This window comes from Melanostigma gelatinosum (assembly GCF_949748355.1).
Source record: "Melanostigma gelatinosum genome assembly, chromosome: 19".
Lineage (NCBI taxonomy): Eukaryota > Metazoa > Chordata > Actinopteri > Perciformes > Zoarcidae > Melanostigma > Melanostigma gelatinosum.
In genome coordinates, this window is record NC_136652.1 from 4,984,185 (window position 1) to 5,003,413 (window position 19,229).

Consider the following 19,229-nt stretch of genomic DNA (forward strand, 5'->3'; position numbering starts at 1 on the left):
AGGTAGTAGCAGATCAGAGATGTATTTTGGTCCCAAACCATTCAGTGCTTTGTAAACCAACAGCAGGATTTTAAAGTCAATTCTTTGTTGGACAGGAAGCCAGTGCAAAGACCTCAGAACTGGAGTGATGTGATCCACCCTCCTGGTCTTAGTGAGGACTCGAGCTGCAGCGTTCTGAATCAGCTGCAGCTTTCTGACGGATTTTTTACAGAGACCTGTAAACACACCGTTACAGTAGTCCAGTCTGCTGAAGATAAATGCGTGGACAAGTTTTTCCAAATCCTGTTGAGACATAAATCCTCTAATCCTTGATATGTTCTTCAGGTGATAGTAGGCTGATTTTGTAATTGTCTTGATATGGCTGTTCAGGTTGAGGTCTGAATCCATAACTACACCTAGATTTCTGGCTTGGTTTGTGGGTTTTAACATCAGTGACTGAAGCTGAGCGGTGATTTTCAATTGTTCGTCCTTGGTACCAAAAACAATTACTTCTGTTTTATCTTTGTTTAATTGAAGAAAATTCTGGCACATCCAGTTGTTGATTTATTCAATGCAGTTACCCAGCCCTTGTATGGGATCATAGTCCCCTGGTGACATAGTTATGTAGATTTGTGTGTCGTCTGCATAATTATGATAACACACTTTGTTGTTTTCCATAATCTGAGCTAGTGGAAGCATGTAGATGTTGAACAGAGGAGGCCCCAGTATTGAACCTTGGGGAACACCACATGTCATTTTAGTCAGCTCTGATGTGTAATCAGCTACAGACACAAAGTATTCTCGGCCCTTCAAGTAGGATTCAAACCAGTTAAGTGCTGTGCCAGAGAGTCCCACCCAGATTTTGAGTCTTTCTAGGAGTATGGCATGGTCGACCGTGTCGAATGCAGCACTGAGATCTAGTAACACTAAAACTGAACTTCTGCCATTGTCTATGTTTAAGTGGATGTCGTTGAAAACCTTAACAAGAGCAGTTTCAGTACTGTGGTGCTGTCGAAAGCCTGACTGGAAAACATCAAAGCAGTTATTTACGGCCAAGAAGTTGGTCAGCTGTTGGAAAACCGCTTTTTCAATTATTTTACTTAAAAATGGGAGGTTTGATATTGGCCTATAATTTTTCATTGTTGCGGAGTCTAAACTAGCCTTCTTTAGGAGTGGTTTAATGACTGCAGTTTTTAGGGCTTGTGGGAAGACACCTGAGAGAAGGGATGTGTTTACAATTTGTAAAAGATCAGTGGTCATGCAGTTTGAAATATTTTTGAAAAAGTGTGTTGGTAGAATATCCAAGCAGCAGGAGGATGACTTCAGATGTTGTATAATGTCTTCTAGGCTTCTACGGTCAATTGAATGATATTTGTCATGATATTTGAATGGATGTTATTCAGAGATCGGGACAACACATATCCTGTGGTTGATGTGGAGGCACTGACTGCTTGTCTAATTTCCTGAATTTTGTCAGTAAAAAAGGAGGCAAATTGATTGCATGCCCAGGTGGATTGGAGCTCAGCAGCTACCGACACTCGAGGGTTTGTTAGCCTGTCGACGGTAGCAAATAAGGCGCGTGTATTGTTCTTGTTTTTGGTTATGATGTCAGAGAAGAATGACTGCCTTGCATTTCTAAGTTCCAAATTATAATTGCGAAGTCTCTCTTTATAGATGTCACAGTGAACCTGGAGATTAGTTTTTCGCAACCTGCGAGCAGGTCATCCATCGTCCCTGCAGCTGGAACGAACTCAGTGTCTTGCTCTGAGACACTTCAGCAGGACAGGAGCTTGAAACCTGCATCTTCCATGTGTAGCACAGTTTTCTAACCACCAGGCCACTCTTTAGATCTTCACCATCGTCTTCACACAGGGAGCTCACTTTGTAAGCTGCCACTCGAAGGATAGCAGATAGGAATGCCCAGTTATCGTTGTTTTCTCTTATTCTAATTCATTTTCTATCCTTACTGTATATGTGCCCGACGGAGTTGAATTCACATATTGTTTATGAAATAAAGTATTTTAAAATCAAAGATTTGCTTCCAGTCATCATGCTTTTTCATTGTGTTCTAACATGCTCCTTGTCTGGGAGCTGCATATTAACTAGAAGGGGAACATGGGAAGAAGAAGGTGGGGGTGTATTTGACTGCTAATGTATATCAGCCCTTGTCTTTTAAATCAGCGATCCCCAACCACCGGGCCGCGGACCGGTACCGGGCCGTGGGTCATTTGGTCTGTGATACGCACAGAAAGAATAAGTAAATAATATTATTTCTATTTTATTGATTATCAGAGTCTGAAAGATGTTTTATTTTGAAAAATGACCGGATTCTCCCCCAATTACATCCGTCTGTGCCTCTTGACACATGTCCAGATGCTTGTCGCGGTCACGTGATACGTTACCTCGAAAATGAATCCCAAAGTCAAGCGAAAATGAGTAAAAAACAAATGTCTTTGCAGAGAAACGTGGCAGAGAGACAAGCTCAGGGCTCCCACTGATTCAGCGTTATGGTGAGTTGTATTTTTTATGCATTTGTTTTTATGCCGGTCGTATCATTTTATTTTGTCGTGTTTATCCACCGCACCTTGAAGGCCGGCCTGTGAAGATATTGTCTTACATGAAACCGGTCCGTGGCGCAAAAAAGGTTGAGGACCGCTGTTTTAAAGCACTCAATGCCCACTTACTTCATTACATACAATCACATTATAATGCATTGTAACAGTGTTTGTAATGCATTATGCATAATAAAATGATGAAGCATTCTGATACTCGACCATGTAAGTCATAATAAAATGCTTCGTAATGTGCTTTGTTATTGTTACAATGCATTATTCATGAGTGCTTATGACAATAGATATACAGTGCTGTCAACATTATACATATGTGTAGAATGCATGATGGACATTGGGCGTCATAAAAAGTATTAACCATCTGTAAACATTTAAGCACATTAAATGAGGCAAAACAGAAGCCGTTTGGCTTTAGAACACACTTGACAGAACACAAATCAAAGTAGCGCACAGCTTTTAGCTGGACACAATGGTGGCTTGGATATCCAGGTTTCTTTTGGCTTAAACCTGCATTAATGAATTATTTAGCGACATGGGGGCAACCCTAAAAGCTGCAAATACAACGCTAATGAACCATAACCAAGTTGTTAGCAAAGAGTTGCCCATTCACCTAGCAAATATGTATCGAACAAACACAATGCGACATTATCATTCATTTGGAGTGTGGGGATTTGGCAAATCTAAGTCCAGTATTCACTCTCTCTTTATTTGACCAGCTGATCACTTACTTTGTCTCTCTATTTGTTGGTGCTGGACAGAAAGCGTGCAGTGAATCCATTCACTGAAAACAATAACCTAAAATGATGTTGATGATAGTGGTGAGACGAACCCCCAAACTGGAAAGTTTGAGAAAGTTGACCTAACTCTGGCGCTCACAGCGGCTCATCGAGGAAATGCGCATGGGAGGAGTCCCACGATGGGATCCTCCCACACCTAGCGGCCATCCCCGACCTGCAGAGTTGAATCTTTCATGCAGACTGCTGTTGAAGAAGTGCCAAAAATATATATTTTTGTTCATTATGAAACTGCGGGGAAGACCGCCTCAGGAGAAGTCAGATGAAATGGCCTCATCACTGCTGTGTGCTGCACCTCATTCAAGGAGGAGGCGGGGTGGAGCGACGGTAAATGGACCAGTACTTGTGTAGGTTTCAAACCCAAGTGCTTTAACACTACATGTCATCATTCACCCATTCAGCCCCATTCATACACTGATATTCAGGACTCTAACTAACCATTCATATCCATTCACACACCGCAGGCACAGCCTACAGGAGCAATTTGGGGTTAAGAGTCTTGCCCAAGGACACATCGACACAGATAAGCGGAGCCGGGGATTGGACCGCCGATCCTCTGATTGAAGGACGACCCTGCTCTGAGTCACAGTCGCCCCGAGGATCACTATGAGGGTTCACCGACACATTGAGAATCAGATGGAGCGATCAGAAGTAGTCACGAGCTCTTTTTTTAATACTTTTCATTGGTTGAGAATTGTACAACCCACAAAACCACCAATAAGACAGTGGCCTGACAGTGACAATGAGAACAACAAATAATAGAAAATAGCACGGTTATATTGTTGAACTTATTGAAATTAAAGCAGTTGTCGTTTATTTCTCTCGATCGTGACTTAACCATGTCGTATGATATGATATCTGTTTTAATACAAATGGAACATCTCACGTGTGGCTTTGACTTGTAACTGAACATCTTCCGAGATGTGCATCGTGCATTGCCGTTACCTTTTGGTCCACATCGGCCAGTGTGTGCAGGTGAGCGAGTGTGTGTCCGTCCGAGCCGAGGCAGACAGCCGCTGACAGATTGGTGATAGCTTGTCTTCCCAGCATGCACCTGGGTGCTGTCCACATCACTGCCATGTATTTCATCATAATTAAACCGGGCACACACTGCTAACCTTTTGGCCCCTCTTAATGTGTGTGTACGTGTGTGTGCAGACTGGTAGTGATGTATTTGGATTAGCCCGCCCCCCCCCCCCGACCTCCCTCCTTACCGTACGTCAACCTTTTCACTTCCCTCTATTTCTATTTTCTCTTCCCCCGAAATCCCACCAGCATCTAGCTCTCCTCTTACAGCTGTGGGATGACATTGAGCTCTTGTCTTGCGGCTCTGGCACGCTGCGCTCAGCGGCCTGGAACCCGAGGTTTGTCTGTTTGTCTTCACACTTTTCACAGCGAGGGAGCCCATCATAATCCCGCTCTGCGTGGCACCGAACCTCACCAATGCATATTGGTTACTTCCTCTATGCGAACTGGCCGAGCACAACTAGTGACTGAGGCTCGTGGAGAGTTCAAATAGTTTTTCAAAACTGTGAATGTAGGGGCGGCGAGTCTACTTTCTGTTGGACAGGACTGACGTGGAACACAGGAGGGCTGTACGTATTCCAGGTCAGAGGTTTTCTACCATGTGACACCGAGGCCTGAGATTTTGCAGGTTTCCATTCCAACACAAACGCTGCTAATAAACTTGCAGACGTGGACGTAGTCGTCGTGACGTCACACGTTTTGAAGCCTCCAGTTTGGCAGTTTGCCCATCGCCATCTTGGAGTTTGGCAGTCTCTATCTTGGTTTTTTTGTGACCATATCTGGACGGCGGAGGAGTGATGTAGAGACCAGAACGGACAAACCGAACCGAACACTGGCTCTAGCGAGAGACTTTTGCATTTTAGCGCGACCTGAAGCTGACCGTGGTTCGCCGCCATGCTTGTGAAACTGTTGTAAAGCGAGTCAGAGAGATTAAAACCGTAGTACCTCCAACCACCGCCTGACTTACGTAGCTCCTAAAGTAGTATTGTGTTAAGTATGGCCTCTGAGCGAGGAGAACGGCGTTACCACGGTTATGCACTTGCCTGCTCGCGCTACCGCCGTCTTGGAAAGGGGAGAGTGAGCAGAGGGGGATCCAGTGCGATGCAACAGCGGAGTCCGTGAAGAGGAGTATGGAGGCTGAGTTAAAGCTACCCCAATGAATATATTTTCATATTAACGAGTCAAAGGACCATGTTTAATAAGTGTCGCTCATAGTCACAAACCAGGCGGCAAGTTCCGGTTCTGAAAAGTGAAGCCAATGCAGAAGTGTCCTTAAACCTGCATTCTCTCTAATGGCCAGCAGGGGGCGACTCCTCTGGTTGTATAGAAGTCTATGAGAAAATGTCTCTTCTTCTCTCTTGAATTATTCCCTCAGTAAACATTGTAAACATGAGTTTATGGTCTCAATCTCTAGTTTCAAGTCTTCTTCAATACAGCATGATGTTCATTTAGTAGATTGTGCTCCATTTAGAATCAAATAGATTATAAACCCTGGCATGCTTTAGGGCAGGGCTACCTTGTGATTGACAGGTATAGCTACCAGAGCCGTATACCACTTTTCTGCGTTACTCCTCCGCAGTCCAAATAGCGTCACCTCTGTTCATTGGTGTCAAAAAAGCCAAGATGACAGCCGAAAAACGCCGACCTGCAACTTTGTTCTCACTGCAGCACACAGTAAACAAATATATAAAATGAACGCAAAATGAAAGTTCCTCTAATGTTCAATTGAATATTTCTGTACTGTTGAATCAAATAATTCCCATTTCCTTTGATGTTCTTTGTTACACCAAACCAGGTTACTGTTATACGCTTACTGAACCTTTCCAGAGAGTAACACACAACTTAATGCACTATAATATGGGCCTCAAAAGGAGAGGTTTATAGCGTCTTCCATTGTTATGTTCGAAAAGACTGCAAATGAACCCATCTCCAAAGAGCACTTGTACCTTCACAGCCTCTGGCAATGACTCCAGTGAAACAGAAGAATCAGCCTTTACTGCCATTTGTACCAGTTCTTTCTCTCTATGTCATGCAGCAGGGAGGAGAGTGTTTGAGAGTGTCTCTGAGGAGTTTCTGGGTACTAAATGATGTGGGCTCTGTTTTACAGCACAGGTGTTAAAGTGTATGTCGATCCGGGATGGACCATTGGCTGAATTGTTTCATTAGAGCCACTGGTGAGCGATCCGATAAACCCAGAGAGGAGTGAGGAGTGTGTCATCTGATAAAAGTATATTTCCTTGGTTCCCATGTTTTCCAAACACCAACATGAGCTCTTTCTTTGTGGAAGTTGGTGTTTAGTGCTCGGGTAAGGTGCCAAGAACGCCCTTCTGCTTCTGTTGCATGGCAAAGAGTTTACTGTGAATGAATACTTCTACAAGGTGCAAGGGTTGATCGCACTACATTTTTCTTTATATTGCAATGCTATGCAAAGAGTTTGATAGGAAGATCAATACCACTCTCATGCATATGGTAATTATGAATAAATTATGCAGCCAGGAAAGAAGTTACTGTGCCCAGCCAAGAATTAGTCATACCCTCCCTTTTTGTACTGATTAAAAGAAGATATACTACTTACGCTACAACATAACTAAGTCAACTGTAATCAAAACACAAAGAAAAACGTTTCATCCAGAGCATGATTTGTCAAAAATTGAGAAAGAAAGCCACCTCTTGGATGTTTGTTCTGTCTTTCTTTTTACCAAAAAAGAAGCCTTTTTACTGTGAAAATGAGACATGGTGGTTCTACAAGCTAGCTTAGGAACTTGTCCTCACTGCTAGGTTGCGTGCATTGTACAATCTCATATAACAGAAATCCAATAATAAATCCAATAATCATATTGGATTTATTAATAACTAGCCATGCAGCCTTATGGAATGTTTCCACCCCTCCCATCCCCATTTTTGTCACTTTGAGCTAGACTAGTCCAAAACTGGTTTATACCAGCCAGGCAAAGCTGGTATAACTGCCCCAACAGCACAAGGTTTCACTGTATGTCATGTGGTTTTGGAAATAAATGAATGGCAAATTTAGGATGTCCACCAAAGAACAATACCAATTTAGGTGAGTCCTGCATTATTGGCTTATTTGTGGAGTTGATATAGTGCTCACTTGATGCATGTTCTTGTGTTTCATCAAATATCCACAAACTAACACAAGTAATGTGTTATTCATGCCCATGAGCTAGCAATACAAGTCCTAGAACCAATCCCTCCATGAATGTGCAGGAATCTAATCGACTCCTGTTAAGGCAGCAAACAAGTTCCCCACATGTCTGCAAGTCAAAAGTATCTTGATAATATTTCTCTGTCCCGAGTACATGTGTGGACTATCATGAACAGCTCTATCAAACAAGTAACAAATAAGCAAACTCCCGTTAGCTAGACTGCCTGCCTGAGGTGATGTCTTCCTGAAAAGTTAGAATATTTAAATCGAAACTAAAGTACATAACGTATTTTCTTTCGAATAGCTTGTACTGTGTGTGTAAATAAAGAAAACCCATATTGAGATCATTTAACGCTTTTATCTTGTTTAAAAACTGACATTGGTGTCAAAGTTTGATTTAAAGTTTAGTCAGTGAAGGACCTCACAAGTACAGTATTACAAGCGTATGCGCTATGCTGCTGCGTGTAGCGTGGTGAGACACAGATGGAGGGCTCTCTGTGGGAGTGCTAATTACTAAAGTTAGGTTCCTCTCCTCTACGCTGAGCTGACCTTCAACACTGTTGCATTAACCACAAGGCTGGAGGAGCTCACACAAGTTCCCACACACCCTCTGACACACACATACTGCTGAGACATATTACTTTGCTATCATGTTGGAGGAGCTGTTTGACCATGGCCTGAAATGCAGAAACATTTATTGAGAAGAAGTCATTCCTCTCCATCTGCCCTCTCATCAAGGCCGAGCACTAAAGGTGCACTCAAGAGAAGAAAATGGGTGAATGCTAAACTCGGAATAGCAATAACTGTGCTCAAATGTTTCTTTACAGCTGCACTATTCAATATTTTTACATCAAAATTGGATCACATGACTATGTGTGATGTAAAAAGGTTTAGTTGTGTGATTAACTAGTAGTGAGAAACCCAAAAAGAATGAAAACCTGCTGTTTCCTTTGGTTCTGTGGAGGTTTTTGTAGCCTCAATGAGGTCATTGTTTTGACTGCAATTGTGCTGTCGCTGTACTTTCATCAACCTTATGTTTACATCCAGCAGGCGGCAACTTCAGAGTCTGAAAAGTGAAGCCAATGCGGAAGTTCCTTAATAAACTTGCATTATTTCTAATGGCAACCAGAGGCTGACTTCTGGTTGCAAAAAGAAGTCGGATTGTATGGAAGTCTATGAGAAAATTACTCTCTTGATTTATTACCTCAACATGAGTTTATGGTCTCAATCTCTAGTTTCAAGTCTTCTTCAATACAGCATGATGTTCATTTCGTAAATGATGCTCCATTTAGAGTTAAATAGACCATAAAGCAGGGTATGCTTTAGGGAGTCGCTACCTCGTGACTGAAAGGTTGCTAGCGCAACGTCTTAGAACTTTAACCCTGTCACAGCGTGTTTTCACTTCATTAAAAGTTTATTTGTAACATTTTGGCCACCAAAAAAAGTCTTATTGAGTATTCACTTTTGCATCTTCTACTTATGGTTGCAAAAGGCACAGAAAGTCCATGCTAGTTGTGCCGTTGACTGTAGTATTTGCGATGTGTTCAAGTGCAACTTTTAGGACGTGGTGTGCAGCCTCATGCAATGCTAGGTCTTTGTTTTAGTTTGGTATGTCTGGGCCATTATAACATTATAACTCGACAATACAAGCAGCCTATCGATCCTGCCCCGTGCCTTCAAGTCATTTGACTGCTTGCTATGTTGCTCTACCTCTGGACTTTGTGAGCTGTCTAAGGAAAAAATTGGATCATGAGATTGGACTGGTGGGGGCAACGCAGCGGTTCCCAAACTTTTTAGGCCGCGCACCCCCTTCTACATCCCGAACGGGTTCACGCACCCCCAATCCCCCACACCTTAAAAAAAAGAAGCAACAGAGCCTAATTATAGCCGCATAGAAATCGGACCAATGAGAGAACAGTTTGCTCGCGCGTGGCGTTTGTTTACAATATTTAGTCCGCTGTTGAATGTTGCAGTGTGAACACAAACCGAACAAAGGGGCAACTGCAACATTGTATCATATTAATCTCTGAATCAGAACAAAGCAAACAAACTGAAGGTGTGAAAACGCCCTGAAACACTGCAACAAAGTTTCAATAACTTTCAGTTACACAAGGCGTCACTTTTAAAGAGCAATCAGGATGGCGAGGACACACGCACAGGCTCAGAGGCAGATTATCACATTCAATTTGGCATGCTTGGTGTTCAGGTGGCGACGTAAATAAGAGTGCTTCAGACAGCTGTTAGCCAGAACCTCGCTGCACACCACGCACTGTGGCTTTGGGCAATCTGCATTGGCAATCCAAGTGAAGCCCAGACACAGATCATTTTCATCATATTTCCTCTTTTTTTCCCAGTCTGATGCTCACTCTCATTTCCTCTTTTTTTACCTTGACTCCGTGATGGGCCTATGTGCTCCCGATTTGTCTGTGCAATCCCTTCCTCCTTCCTCCATCTCATCTTCCTCTGACTCCCGTTCGATTTCTTCTCCCGGTCTCTCCCCAACGCACCTCTCCGTTCCTCTCGCCTCCGATTCCTCTCTCTCTCTCTCTGTCCCTCTCCTCTTTTATGACTGATAGCTTCAGATGTCCCACCTGACAGTTTCCCCGATTTCAGCCAGTTTAGCATATTTGCATGAATGTTGCTGAATGAATGAAGTTAGCTGTTAGCTGAGGTTAGCTGCACAAGCTAGGCTAGCTACGTAAAAGACAGTCTGGCGGCAGGAGCAGAAGTGCATTTATTTATTAAATTGTACGTTTTTAATATTCAATTGAAATCTTACAAGGGTAATTTTTATAATTCATGTAACCGAGCGTCTTGGGTTCGTGTATAAGGGCACTTATCATACAGTAATAACTGGAGTCGGGAGATTAGACATCTTGTATCAGCCCACGGCTACTCTCTTTATTATTGTTTTCTCCTTTGGCCAGAGGCGGGAGTTGCGCCTTTTCTACGGCAACCCTCAAGAGACATATCATCGTCAACACCAGAACGACAAACATTTATTTTGTGAAAATTATATTTAATATTAATTATTTCACCATTAGACCACCATTACATTTTTCCTCTCGCGCACCCCCTAGAGGCAGCTCGTGCGCGCACCACACTTTGGGAATCCCTGCTCTAACGTAAACTGTAGAATAAGAATCGCTTAATGAGAAGTACTAGGTGTGCAAACAAAAACAGAAAGTTATTCTTTTCCATACAATGCTTCTCGGCTTATTCACCTGCTTTCAAGGGAGGACTGCACATTGTGCTGATGGACCATTAGTAAAAATGTAACATTGGATCTATAGCCTGTTTGTTCCAGAAGCAGATTATCCTGAAAACAAACACCCATTGCTCATTGTTTGTTGCTGGGTGAGCACACCCTGCAACAAACAGAAGCACATAGCTGATTATTATGTAATTCATGGTTGGGTTGGTGAGGTTTAGGCATGAGGAGTGAGATTAGTTAGGTTTTGAGTAAGAATATCAGGGCAAACCAACCAGAGGCAGAGTAGGGCAGGTCATATTTTTGCCAAAAATAATGCGAATGGTAGGTCTGATGATGTCATTTTGCCCAATAATTAGCCATGCGCTTCTGTTTGGTGCATGAAGACTACGTATTTTTGGTTTGTTTTTTGGATAACAGGGTGTTGGACAAATGTGCTTTCTGTCCAATTTCTTTTTTTGACTGTTGGGGATTAGGAATAATGGACAAACAGCAAATTGGGCACTAAAGCAGGCAGTGGGGAGAAGTTTCCATTGGCTCTTTACTTGAGATTAACAGACACTGGAACAAACAAACACATAGCTTCGTCTTCTTCTTCAAAATGTGTCAGCCCATGTTCAGCTGATCATTTACTACCATTACGAAACCAACGTGTTTCATGTTTTACCCAGCATTAACTTTCATTACGGCAAGCATTCCACAGGTGGGATAAATAGAGTTACAGCTGAGGGGTTGGAACCCGATTACTCCATTATCCACTTTAGTTCATAAAACACTTCATCCTCAGATAGATGGGAGCTAAACTTGACATAGTATACTGAAATAGGTTGTTCAACATAATATGAATCATAATGGAAGGGCTGTTCATGAAGTCATTAATCTCTGAGAGGCTGGCTTCAATTTGAAAATCCAATTTGGGTACTCACAGTTTATTCATCTGAAACAGGAAAACAGCCAGTAATGATGGTTAAAAACAGAAAGGCAGCATCAAGGTTACCGTCTGTAATTGCATATTTTCAAGTGTAAACTACATGACAGACTGAACATTAGACCGGTCTAAGATGGCGTATAAGGGCCAGGGTTTTAGGGGGGGGGGGGGGGGGGGGGGGGTGATATTCTAAGGAAAAAACCTTGAATTTTCAAGATTCAAAATATTCTCTGAGTTTATAAAGTCCCAAATCCAACCCAAGCCCGGTCTGAATGGCCAGGATTGACTCAGCAGGCTCCTGGCTCCGTATGACTCTCACCCACCACAACTGACGCATTTACCTCAATTGCTTGATACTTGGCCTAATGGATCATTTCAATCAGACACAAGAAGAGCAAATTGCACTTAGCTGCAAACCTGTATGAGTTTGTTTGCGTCAATAAAATTAAACAAATACATATTCCAGGATATTCCTTCTAGTTGATCCCTTATTAAAATAGGAGACAAAGAGACAATGCATATATTTTACAAAGCACTGAGACCTCACAGTGTTTGGGAGCATGTCGTTTGTGCATACCACGTTGCTTTCATGTTGGGGAAAAGGGGAAATCCAAAAGAACCAACTCTGAACCTCCAGATTTCCTCAAAGGATTGTCATGAAAATTGTTTTTATTTGTACTCCCACAACTACCCATCGACTACTGTGTGTTTCAATCTTCCCGCAGAGCCAGTGAGGACGCTGGAGAGGTGGACATCTGTAGTTAACATGGTAACAAGTTTGGAGCCTTGGATCAGCAAACAAAATCGGGGTGAAGTGATGGACAATCACTCAGTTCTTTATCAACTTCGCAAGATAAATGTAACCCTCCAGTTCCTTCCGTGTTGCTGCCGTGTGCTTCCACCAATGGTTAACAGCTTCAGCGTTATGGAGTCCTGAGTGTACCATATCCATAATCAATTAATACATTTTTTTATATTTTAAAAAATGTGTGAATTACAGTATGCATTTTCTTTAAATATATGTTTTACTCATAGACAGAAAACATTAAATCTGCCAACTAATACTCGGCATTTAAGTATTTACTGTCTTTTAGTGATAGAATCATAATTGAATTTACAAACATAATCATGAGTTTGAAAAGCATAGAAATAGGATAGGAGTACAACAGGCATTGAATTGTTTTCCGTGGTCATTTATCGAGTACAAAAGAAAATGGCTATGGTTGTTCGTTGCTATAGTGACAAACACGTCAGCGGGGTGGTAAAGTGTTGTCGTAGCTCACTGAGGAAGACAGCGGACACAGATCTGGAGACGGATGGCTTGCTTCTTGGCTAGGTAGCTTGTCCGGAGCGGTGGGGGAGTGAGGCGGAGGGACCGGCCTGCTAGCCACCAGCCTGCTATTTGGCTAGCTTTCTGCAACCAGTGTAGCATGAAAGCATGGCAGAATTAGCTAGCTAGCTAGCTGGCTGTTAGTGAACTAGTTAGCTTTTTAATTCAATCATGTTGTCATGCTACACAGGTTACAGAAAATGAGCCATTAAAAGGTAGTCACTCATCTGCTGATATCAATGTGCTTTCCTACGCTGTGACAAGAGTGTCTGGATGAAGCATTATTTTGTTCAATTTATTTATTTGTAAGAGACTTGCCAAAGTCAATTTAGTTTTTACAGAAATTTGGCTCCTACAACGGCAGAATTGGCAATGGTGCAAATAAAAATGGCCGCCACTCTGACCATCCTGCTACCTCGATTTCAATGGAAATGTCTATTTCTATGGAGAAAAGGTTCTCTCATTTCACCAGGCCCCATTTCATAAAAGTGAAAGGGTTTTATTGTGTCTGCTTATTATTCATTTCAGTCTAATGTTCCCTACTTCCCTGCTTTCATTTTTGCCCGAAACCATTTTAAATAAATTACACTTTTTTTGGGGCACTGTACTCTTGCTTTCCGACGAGGTTCTTCAACATCCGTTTTCACAGCTTTCCGGTGCCAAACCCCCCCCCCCCCCCAGACGAAATTGTGAGATGTATTGTAAGACGCAGTGTCTTGTTTACATTTAAATGTTTCCATTTCACAATGTCTTAAAATTACAAGATGTGTCAGCGTTATGCCACCCGCAATTAACTGAAAGAACCAGCTGAATAATCTTTTGTAAATTTGTATTGGTTTTAACTAAAAAGAAATATATAAAATAAGAGCTAAGTTTATCATATAGCGAGAGCCCGTTTTTATAAGAAGATTAAAAATAACAAAGCGATAAATGGATACTGTAACAGAGGTTAAAACAAGACAAATAAAAAAATTGAGAATCATCAGACACCAAGGAAATGAAGTATTAGAAGTAGTTCAGTTCAGAGGGCAGTTCCTGAAGCTTTTCAAATCCCTGCAACAAAGTTTAAACTTTGTTGCTGTATAGGTCTCAAGCATAGGTAGAGGGATGGCATCATTTAAGGTGAAGATCATGGTGACGGTCTAAATGAGACTTGAAATAGATCCATAGTTATAGTCATAACATAGCATTATAAATGCTGCAACCTGACGCAGTATAGATCACTAGTTTGAAACTAAATTAGCTTTAGGTTACTAAGAACTGAGGAGGGACTGAACACACAAACTTAGTTAAGAGTGTATGACTATCTGCTGCAATCCAATCCAGATCTTTATTGTCCCGCAAGAGGAAATTATTTTTGCAGCAGGGCATGAAAACATAAACATCTACAGAGACAACTGTGCGAAGTTTGTCCCCAAACTTCCTACTTGATTTAAGAAGGGGTCCCAAATTTGTTTTAAACATTGTTGGTTTGTGTTTGAGCTGGTTGGTCTAAAGCTTACAGAGGGATTAGGTTCATTACACTCCAGTACACAGGTTTATCAGAAGTCCTCTACAATAAAGGACATCTAACAAACAAACAGGAAGCAGTTGTAACGCTAGGGTTGGTAAGTCTGAGAAACTAGCAAGAGTACAATAGATTAAAAAAAATGATCTCGCCCAGTGTTGGCAACTCTTTTCCAATGAAATTAGCTCGCGGCACAATTCTTTTTTTACCATTATCCATATCTATTTTTGTCTTTGTCTATTTCTACTACTACTCACTCTCGCCTTCTTTCACAGTTTATGTTCCTCTCTCTCTCTCTCTCTCTTTTAAATACACCCAAACACATGCCATCCTCATCCCCCACTGGCTTTATGTCTAGCATGCCAACCTTTCATCTGTTTATGCAGGATAAGTACACCATAACTAATAATTGAAATTGGTGAAACACACTCGCACACACACACACACACATACACACACAGATGTCTGCATGCATACATGTATCGTAAAAAAGCACATGATACACACAGAGTCACATTCAAACACAGTCTCTGTAGGAAAGCTTCAGTGGCAGAATGTTATTTCCTGTGAGCTTTGAATCTGTTCTTAGCTAACCTATTTTTGATGGGGATTCTGGATGTGTGTGCATCTAGATGTAGTGTGATGAGGGATTACAGTAATCTGATCACAGCACGACAAAAAAAGAAAGGCCAGCTTGACCTCCGAGCAATGATCATTACACCCCACAATACCAAATGTCTTAGCTAGGCATGACATATATCAGGGGTTCTCAATTGACGGACCACGGGCCGGATCTGGACCCAGGAACTAAAACCGAAAGACAATTCGGAATTAAACATATTAAGCAATGACTTCGTACTTGAAGCGCAATTTATTCAGCCGTTACGGCACTTGTTCAGCGGTGCAGGAAACACACCGACCAATGCTTTGTATATCACATCAGGTGATGCATCTCAGCCAATCAAATATGGGTATTCTGACAAGTTTCCTGACTCGAACGAGGTTTACACACACCGTGACACACGGGGCTGAGACGAGGAAATAGAATAGGAATATTGCGCTAATCGAAGAAGTTATCTCACATGACGTTCTCCAAAAAGAGAAACGTGTTCAGAGAGAATAGAATTTATAAGCAAGAATGAACAGAATCGTACATGTTCATTTTTACCACGGACAGTTTAAAACCAGTGTCATATGGTCAGAAACCGTAATTATTGATAAAAGCGGCAAATGACGAGGCAAAGCACAACTCCTTTGAACAAACGTATCCTCACATCTGAAATGAAGACAGAAAATAAACCTAAGAGCCCAAAATGATCAGAATCCTAACACATGAATTCACTGCCCAACAATGATGTTACCAGAGAGAATAGAGCTGAAACAAGTGTTAATAACCACACATGAAGTCCATGCTCACTGATTTATCTTGTTAGAAGATGAGAAAAATATAATATTGTTGCTTTTTTATTGACATCACTTCACACCTGAATGAAGTGAATTTAAAGCTGCAGGACAATTCAGTGAAATTAATGTTTCTGAAATGAATTACTTTATTTTAAGATGCACATTTTTAAACCGCTTTCTGTTATGTCAGTTAGATATTATTGCAATGTTTCTGACCTTTGCTGGGAAAACCTGTCCCCTGTAATTTAAGGCAAAATAACAGTGCCCTGCAGATTTACATTTGAATGACTCAGCTTTGCATAATAAGAACGGAGGTACACCAGCAACTTCATGTACAACTGAACGTGGACACGCCTTCTTTTTGTCCGACGTCATCAAACAATGAAACCCATGGCTTTGAAAATGAGTCTCTTCACATCTTTCAGAGTTGAAACACATTCAGCACCAATTGAAAGTACAGCTACAAAGACAAGAGTTGAGCCAGCAAACTAAGCACAACTGCTATTAACAACCTACAGTCCTCTGCTGGCTTTACATGTTGAAAAATACCAATGACTCAGGAAAGATGTGGAGGCATTGTAAGGTTTAAATGAAGTTTCTAACTGACAACATAAATAAATAGAGAAGTCCTTTTTTACAAATTCAAAGAGACAAGATCACATTACTCATATCTTGCCTTTGTTGATTGTCAGTTTTAGGGTTGATTGATTTTTATATTTTTCTGAACATCGAATGAGAATTGCTGCTCCTCTACATACTAACACACTGTTGCCTCAGAGGCAGGACTCTCTGGCTGCTCCTGAATCCTGGATCGAGACCACAGTCGACCAGGGTCTAAGCTGTCAGGGCCTCTCAGCTCTGGATCTCCCTGCTTGGAGATCTGAGGTTTGCTGAGTATTTTAAATCATTCCTCAAAACCTCTCAAATACACCTTTTATTTACATTAACTACATGTTTTATTGGTTTCCTGCTCTGTAGTGTCTTATCCATTTTGTTTGTTGATTTCACTCTATTTTTGAGTAGTTTTTTTGTAGTACTTTTAATTTCCTGAACTTTTTAACATATATAATTATGTTTTAATCATGATTATTATGTAAAGCTCCTCATAACCTTTGCTTTGAATGATTTGTTTTGGGGCTTTTTTTGCCTTTATTTGACCGTACAGATGAAACACTTTTCATCAGGCCTAAAATGTTCGATGAAAAGTAAAAAACACTGTGTCCTTTATCTACAAATCCTGATTCACTTATAATTAATTTTTTCAAGATCATCGCTGTCAATATTATTTATTCGTATACCATGTGTCTTTGACTATAATGGAGGAAAGAGCTTGAAAGTTAATTTAAAACTCAAGTTTATTTTCATTGGTCAGTGTTAAATAACACATTATACACTGAATAGTCTTTAAATCCTGTTAAAGCTTTCAGCATTCCAACTCATTTTCTAGTTTGTGTTGGGGTGCGTGTGTGTCAGTATTATTGAGCCATGGGTGAGTTCTGAGCTGCTCCAGGGTAGGACGCTGTTTGGGGTCTGTGATCAAACATCTTCGCAAGAAATCCCTGCAATCTGGAGAGAAAGAAGGAGAAGAAAGGTGAGGGTGACGGCTACAGTGATCCATCAGAATGTCAACTGAAATCAACAGATATGTTTCTGCTGATATGTTCGTGAGTATGTTTTTCTTACTTTTGGACAGCGTCTCGCTGATTCTCACACGGTTTTCCAAGCAAAAGATGCATTTTTTGAGACCACGGAGTTCTTGGAAAACCGTGGTCTCAAAAAATGCATCCCTGTGGAGTGTCTCGAACAGGACCACTCCGATCTGCCACACTGTGGTGGGTCCAGCTCTGTACCTACCAAGACTAAGCTCTGGGGGGATGAAAAGATGGGTACCTGGAATATACAGACATAATAAGGCAGTGAGGATGAGGAGCTGTGTCTAAATGTAAAAGTCACGGATGGGTAAGTTTACTCCTAAGAGCAGGAGTAAAGCCAGACATCTTACCGTAGAATGTGAGATAAGTGGCTCCTCTCTTGACAAAGCAGTTCAGCCCAAAGTCAATGATGCGAACCCGCGGGATGTCTGAGCCGGTCTCAATCAAGATGTTTTCACTCTTAATGTCCCGGTGGAAAATGTTTTTCTTCTCAAGGTCAATTGCTGCATCTACCAGCTGTTTCAGTATGATCTGACAGACAAAGAGAGAGAGAGATGAGGGATCACAGAGGATGGTTTGACATGTTTTCATGGCTGTGACTCTGCGCTGACTACAACTACAGAACACAACGTTTCTAAAACCATCTTTAAGCCATCCAAACTGCAATGCACAAGAGATTTTCAGTAGATTGGGTAAAAACCACATCTGTTTGTTTTTCTCCTCTAAAGAAGTTGAGTTGACCTGGAGCTTTGTCTACCAACTGTTTGACTGCCTCCACTACTGTTTCTTGATCCATCAGAACAATCACTTTGGTGAATACAATCTTACCATGATCAACAGAAACAATGACGTAAAAACTAAGAAAATAAACCTTAAATTGCAGAAAAAATCCTTTAGGTAGTCTCCAAGTTCCTGTAAAAAGTTAAAGACACACAAGGATCCTCCAGCAGCTTACCTTGGCCTCCTGCTCTTCTAAGGAGCCCCGTTGATGTAGTGTAATAGCTCCTCGGCAGGGATCGTCTCTCCAGCAGCAGGATCAGCTCCTGGTCCAGATCGTACCAGTCCAATAGAGACACGGGCGCTGACGTCCCCACTGATCGACTTGTTTTGTCCGCCAGTTTCAACATGATGGCAACCTCCATGGACAGCTGCTTCCCAGTTTCATCCTGAAACATCACAACAGAGTGGAGGATGAGAGAGAACCATGATTCATCCACAATACATTCAGAAACAGAGTGCAGCGTTGAATACAGAAGATTTTAACAGCAGCAGGCGTTGCTCACTCACGTGTTCGCGGCCAATGTTCTCCTTGGGAATGTGTTTGATGGCAACCTACGAGATACAAACAAGACTTGTGTTAGCACTCCCACCATATCGTGTGTGTGTGTAACACTTACAGGTAGATTATCTGCTTTGTGATAGCCACCAAAGACAGTTCCATATCCTCCTTCACCAAGCTTATACTGCTGTGTGTATTTGGCCTCAAATTCAGCTGAACAGAAAAACACACATTATGTTTTAATACAGAGTAACACCAACATATGCTACCTAAGCTCTAATATGAATCCCTCCTATGTTACACTTAATATAAATCCTAATTTTACACTAAGATGAGGTCAAACCTTACATTTAATAATAATAATAATGTTATTTATATAGCACCTT

At 41.5% G+C, this 19,229-nt stretch overlaps 1 pseudogene across 1 annotated transcript in view; it reads right to left on the reverse strand.

Annotated features, from left to right (window-relative positions):
* The window catches only part of LOC306793486 (serine/threonine-protein kinase pim-2-like), a 30,519-nt pseudogene extending 11,813 nt beyond the window's left edge, over positions 1–18,706 (reverse strand). Inside the window, exons 1-3 of the transcript in view lie at positions 18,520–18,706; positions 17,915–18,095; positions 17,678–17,802 (exon numbers count right to left, since the gene is read on the reverse strand). The product of the transcript in view is annotated as a serine/threonine-protein kinase pim-2-like (transcript). The remainder of the gene's footprint in view (positions 1–17,677; positions 17,803–17,914; positions 18,096–18,519) is intronic.
* Positions 18,707–19,229: the final 523 nt, after the last annotated feature.